The sequence below is a fragment of the Amia ocellicauda genome, unplaced genomic scaffold (genome assembly GCF_036373705.1).
Source record: "Amia ocellicauda isolate fAmiCal2 unplaced genomic scaffold, fAmiCal2.hap1 HAP1_SCAFFOLD_31, whole genome shotgun sequence".
In the NCBI taxonomy this organism is placed as follows: domain Eukaryota; kingdom Metazoa; phylum Chordata; class Actinopteri; order Amiiformes; family Amiidae; genus Amia; species Amia ocellicauda.
Window position 1 is genome coordinate 19,970 of NW_027102876.1, and position 6,100 is coordinate 26,069.

The 6,100-nt window shown below is 39.1% G+C and overlaps 1 non-coding gene across 1 annotated transcript; it reads right to left on the reverse strand.

Moving 5' to 3' along the window:
* Positions 1-5,471: 5,471 nt before the first annotated feature.
* On the reverse strand, positions 5,472-5,586 carry LOC136729852 (U5 spliceosomal RNA). Its single transcript, XR_010809114.1, has one exon. It is a non-coding gene; the product is annotated as a U5 spliceosomal RNA (small nuclear RNA).
* Positions 5,587-6,100: the final 514 nt, after the last annotated feature.

Below are 6,100 nucleotides of genomic sequence, written 5' to 3' on the forward strand. Positions count from 1 at the left end.
ATGTTCCCTAAACACTTATTTTGCAAGATCAATAAAAATCCTTTAGGAAATTTAAACTTTTACTGACACACATAGTTAATAGCAATGTATTATAACTTTACCAAAAATAATAATCTGTATATCTTTAATTGTTTAGACGTTATTAAGATATAATGCATCTTTCACATAGGGAACATTTGTAACATGTTAGGAAAAACAAACAAATGATTTGAAAATATTCATAATTACAGCATACAATTTGTCAGGCTTCATAAGAATGGTATTTATAACATACTCTGTAAAAATCAAGCAAATAGCATTTGTGGTTCACGAGAAAATATATATATATAATCAAAGCTATCAGACTATAGCAGCCGGTGTATGAAGACACATACGATTATACAGCATTATTTGGCAGCTTCGCAAGACCTAATTTGACCCGCCATTTTTAAATTTAAGATCGACAATACCGACTACGTCGTGTTCGCTACTTCGGAGTCCATGAAGTGTTTCAGGTGTGGGAGCGAGGGGCATGTCGTGAGGAACTGTCCCGAGCAGGACAGGGAGCGGGAGGAGGAGCGGGGCGACGCGGGGAGGAATAGAGACACCGGCCCGCAGCCACAGATGCAGCGGGCAGACAGAGATCGAGCCCCGGCGGAGGAGACAGTCGCCGGTCGGACCGATGGTACCACTGATGCCGTGACGGGGGAAGAGCTGCCCGGAGGCGATGACGCACAGCTGGGGGACGGGGTCGAGGCAGCGGGGGATAGTGACGACCGAGACGCCGGGGGGAGATGGTGTTGAGGCGGTGCACGGGGCGCTGGTTAGTGACGAGGAACAACCTCAGCAGCCAGCAGACGGGCGGACAGACACACAGGGTGTAGCCGAGGAGGAGGCAGGGCCAGGCTCGGCGGTACAAGCCGAGGCGCCGGGTGGAAAAAACGCACTAAGAAGGTGCTGGGAGGGAGCACGGACGGTGTTGGTAAATAGTGGCAGTAAAAGAAGTGGTGGCACAGTAGTGAAGCTGGGGTAGCGAGCGGCTTGGTGGGGAAAGGTCCGGCTACACGCTGGAGCATCGCGGCTCGGAGTGACAGTGAGGGCGGCTTCACGGATTCCTCTCTCGCCTCCTCGTCCTCGGTGAGTCAGAGCTGCAGTGAAGGATATCAGGAGGTTTTTAGAGAAAACGAAGGGAAAGAGGTCTGTTGTAGTGGAGCAGTTTTTCCCAGATCGTGCACGCCTGCTGGCCTCTATTAAGTTTTTACAGAAACCCTGACCTATCAATTTGTACAACACTCACTGAAAACCATGGTTGGGGTCAATTCCTGTTTTTCAATTCCAATTCCTCCTACAAATCAATTCAAAATTGCAATTACTTTTTGCATTCACAGAATATTCTTTATTGGAATTGAATTGAAAAGGGAATTAAAAATTGAATTGGAATTGACCCCAACCCTGTTGAAAACAAAACAAAAAATACAGATCTGGTTCTTCAAATCTTCACTCTGGTTTCATTCTGTGTCGTAGTTCATTTATCTTGCTGTTAATTGCACCACCAATTACACTCTTTGGGGTACTGGGCAATTTTTTCGAGGTAGCCCCTAAAAAACATGTATCACATAGATTTAATGACTTGCACATAGATATATAAAAATCTTTTAATAAACATACCACATATCTTTGAGAAGGGTTCATTAGTTACATATTGCCACAGTAAATCAACATTTTTGTGTGTGGGTGTATTTAAACGTTTTGGTGTATGCTCTTAAACTTGTCTTACACTAGTTCATAGTAAAATCTGTACTTGGCGAAGCAGCTATGCAAAGGCAGTCTTTTCTCCATTAATACCTTGCTTAAGCATTACATTGATGTGGCACAACTGGACTGAAATGTGAAGTATTTGCTCAAAAGTCAAATTTAAATGAGACATGAAAGTTTATATTGTCAAGGATCCCATGGCACTATTCATTATTATTATGTATTAATATGTCTGAAGCATTAATCCAAGGTGATTTACAAGGTGTTGTTGAAAGAGTGACGTGGCTGAATTCTAAGTCAGGCTTCCCTCAATCAGGTCTAACAAATTTGTTATGACTCCACCTTTACTGCTGTGTAGTAATCTGCTGGTACAAAATGGCTGCACCCCAGAGGGTGGTGGGTGAAGTGAGTCTGTAGAGCACTTTGGGATCTTTCCAGCTGCTACATGTAAGGTATTATTATTTATTAATAAATTAACTCTAGTCTCTGAAACTAAAACAAAGGCCAAAGGAACATTTCAAATGCTAACCCTTTGTGTTCTATACAGTTAAAAAGGAGAGTTAGAAATTTTGTACAACAGCATTTACATACCATATATGGCTTCCACCTTTAAGCGATCCAGAGGTGTCTTTTTCTCCGAAGTTGGATCTCTCTTGCTGCCACCACCACGAAGATTGCTCTTTAATAATGTTGGAAAGTCAAAGACAGCAACCGTCAGGGTTCTTGCATATGACGTATTCGTGCTGCACCTCTCTGCAAGGATCCAGGACAGTTTGTCAATGTAAACTCCAGTGCCTGGGAATATTTCCACCTAAAAGACAATGGTAAATAAAAAACAAGTTTATCCCCAAACTATTCTTATATTATGTTAAGTGGAATACATTATCAGTAAGGCTGTGATTTTGTTACAGAAATGTGTTATTAAAGACCACAGTATGTCTCAATTCTAAGTTTATTAATTTACAGACATAATAAAGTCAGTGAATCTGTGACACCCATAATTCAATTACATTCTTATTATCAACTATAACTATGAATATAACTGATAATGTAGCATCATTAGATTGTTTACAACCAATATTTGTTTTCAATATATATATTTTTACCTTGTCTTTGTAATATTGTAGACCAAGAGTGTTATACCTGTTTTGGTGATTCTTTGTCAGATTCAGAACAATTTGCTGTGGGGCTGTCAGAACCACTTGATGGTGACACACTTTTGTCTTCATTGCTGATAAATGTGGCTTTTGTTACAATTTTTTTCAGATTGTCCAAAAGGTCTGGAATCTCTGGAGAAAAAAACCTTAGTATTAAATGATAATCATTTCTAGTAATACATTTAATACAAAGTGAAAACAAAACCATCAATGCCTGCAATTATACTTGAGAGACTTGCTCTATGTTATTGGCAAACTGACCTTTTTGTGGGTCATTAACATTAGCTACGAAAAAAATAAAAAAGATAAAATACAAGAATTACCAGGTCTAATGTAATGCATATAGTCATTAATGTAGGATTATGAAGTTATGTTGAAAAACTTTATTTAATAATCAGTATTATTATACTATTAGACAGTGCACATTAAGAGTCTGTATTGTGGTTCTAGATTACTTCAGTATGATCAACTATAATACATTACTCTGGAATCTAAATTACTGAAGAATAACATTTATCAAGGTAAGGAATTATTTGCTATAAATAAAAAAACTTACCATCAACCATACGGTTTCGAAGACATTGGTTTTCATTTTTAAGTCTTGTGTTTTCCTTTTCGAGCTGCTTAACTTTTTGCTGTAGCTCAACTTCACTGGACTCTTTAAATGTCTGTAGAATATGACGGGATCTAATTCTTGAAGCTCCATCGGTTTTCTTTCTTATTTTGTGCTGTATTCAGAGAGGAAAAGAGTTTAAAATGAAAAAATATATATATATATGAATATGATTAAAATAAAACAATCCTGCAATACATTTATTTAATATTTGCAGTAATTATCTCACCGGTAACTGTGGTTCATCAAGGTCACTATCATCTGAAATTTGAAGTTTTTTGTTTGGTTTAGGTACTCTCTTCATTTTAGGACAGGGCATTTTTGTTAGGTCATTAAGTTTTCTTCTTAGTTCGCCTTCTTTTCCTAAAATAAAAATAAAATAAATAAAACCCTGCATTATGTCCACAGATATTTGGGGATTATATTTATGTGTCATAAAAATACTGTGCTTTGACCATACAAATTAAGATGAACAGCCAACACTGAATCAAAACTGAAGTTAAATTATATCTGGTTTAATTTATTTTGTGATTTGGGGGATTTTATTGTAAAGCACAACACACAATAAATCGTTCTTACAAATGCCAGTCAAGTATGACGAGTTTTTAGCGCCCTCACCACCACCTACCATGTTATAAGAGTATGTTAGAAGTACAACACATTAATAACTTAAACATTCATTTCAAATATACTGTGATTGTATATATCAAATAGCATGTAAAGACTTTAATGTTTTTTTTTTAAATAAACATTGTTACCAGTCATAATGATCTGCGCTTCATGGACAGGCCATCCACCTTTTGGAGGTTTGTTCGTGTCTCTCCACTCTGCTCTGAAGTTTCGAGTCGTCTCTTCGTCATCATCAGCAATGCTGAATAAATCAAAATTGCGAAAGCAAGCAGTGGGAATCACGCTGTAAGAGTCTTTGTCGACCCCGCTTTCCCACTTCACCAACGCGTGCATCACCGCCATACTACCTTCACCTTCTCGTCCGTTTTTTCTGCGCCTTTTTCCCCCGACAAGTCACGGCACAAAAAACAGTCCCGCTCTGCATTCTGGTACTTGGCGTTCTTAATAACACCAACAGGGTGTAATCGCATAGACCACTCGAGTATAAAGTACTACATATCCCATCAGTTACAGTTTTTTTTCATCTTCTGAAACTGCAATTTAGCACTTTCAACTGTTTCTTAGTGATTCCTAGAATTACTAACCGGTATTGTAGTCAATGTGTTTATAACCTTTTTTGTTTAACGATTTGTGTGTTATCCTATGGGATCCCATGGTCTTTGATTTGGTCACGGAAGTGATTTGTCTTTGATTTGTTGATCTAGAGTTGAATTTTAATTAGTTTTTCCCTTTTGTATAATTAGTGTAGTGCTACATTTAGTCTTTGTTTTTAAATAAATTTGACAATTTATATCTTTGGAATTGGTGTCTGCGTCCAATTATTACAGAAATTGAGTTCTACAAGACTCCAGGATTCGTGATAAGGTGATACTATGAATTCACTTCTTTAATTGAAATGTATAAGTGTACCTTACGCTACATATATGTATGTATGTATGTATGTATGTCCAATTGCTTTGACAATACAAATGAATTGAATTGAGAGGGAGAGAGAGAGAGAGAGAGAGAGAGAGAGAGACAGACAGACAGACTGACAAACAGAAAAACAGACAGACACAGACACACACACACACAGAGCCAGCCAGCCAGCCAGCTCAGCGATGACATCACGAGCCTCTCTCAGCTGACTGCTATGACATCACAGAGCACGTACATTCCGTTGCTTGCCGTCTGTCAACCACTCAGTCACTGCCAGCCAGACTGGCTGGCTGGCTGGATGGGGGGGCTGCTTGCTGCTGCTGCGTACCTTAGCAAGCTTATTTGCTTGACCGGCCTTCCTACTCCTCTGCCCACATGCCCACCTATGCCCGATCTGCTGTTCACCTGGATCACAGCTCCGCCCCAACAAGGCAGAGCCCCCCAAGAATGGTACAAACTCACCCACGATCCCCTCCACGGAAAGCTTTAGCAAAAGGCAAAAGCGTTATACGTAATGAAGAGGAACCCGAGTCCAAGATGCATCCGACCAGCCATACATATCTGTGTGTATTAAAGATCACATTTTCTTACATTTAGTTTTTCTGTACTTTATTACATCTTATTGTGATTTATAAAAGTATTGTTTCTTTTCCATATGTATGTATGTATGTGTGTGTGTGTGTGTGTGTGTGTGTGTGTCTGTCTCTGTGTGAAAGTTAGTGTGTGTGTCTGTACGTGTGTGTGCCTGTCTCTGTGTGAAAGTGTGTGTGTGTGTGTGTGTGTGTGTATATGTCTCTCTGTGAAAGTGTGTGTGTGGGTGTGACAGTGTGTGTGAGTGTCTGTCTGTCTGTCTGTCATGTAACTCGCACATCTGTGAGGGCACCATTTTTGCAGAAGAGATGTACACATTTTGGAGCAACATATGCTGCCATCCAGACATCATCTTTTCCAGTGACGTCCCTGCATTTTCAAACAGATCACATTTTATTACACTTTGTTTATCTGTACTTTATTACATCTTATTGTGATTTATACTTGTAATGTTTCT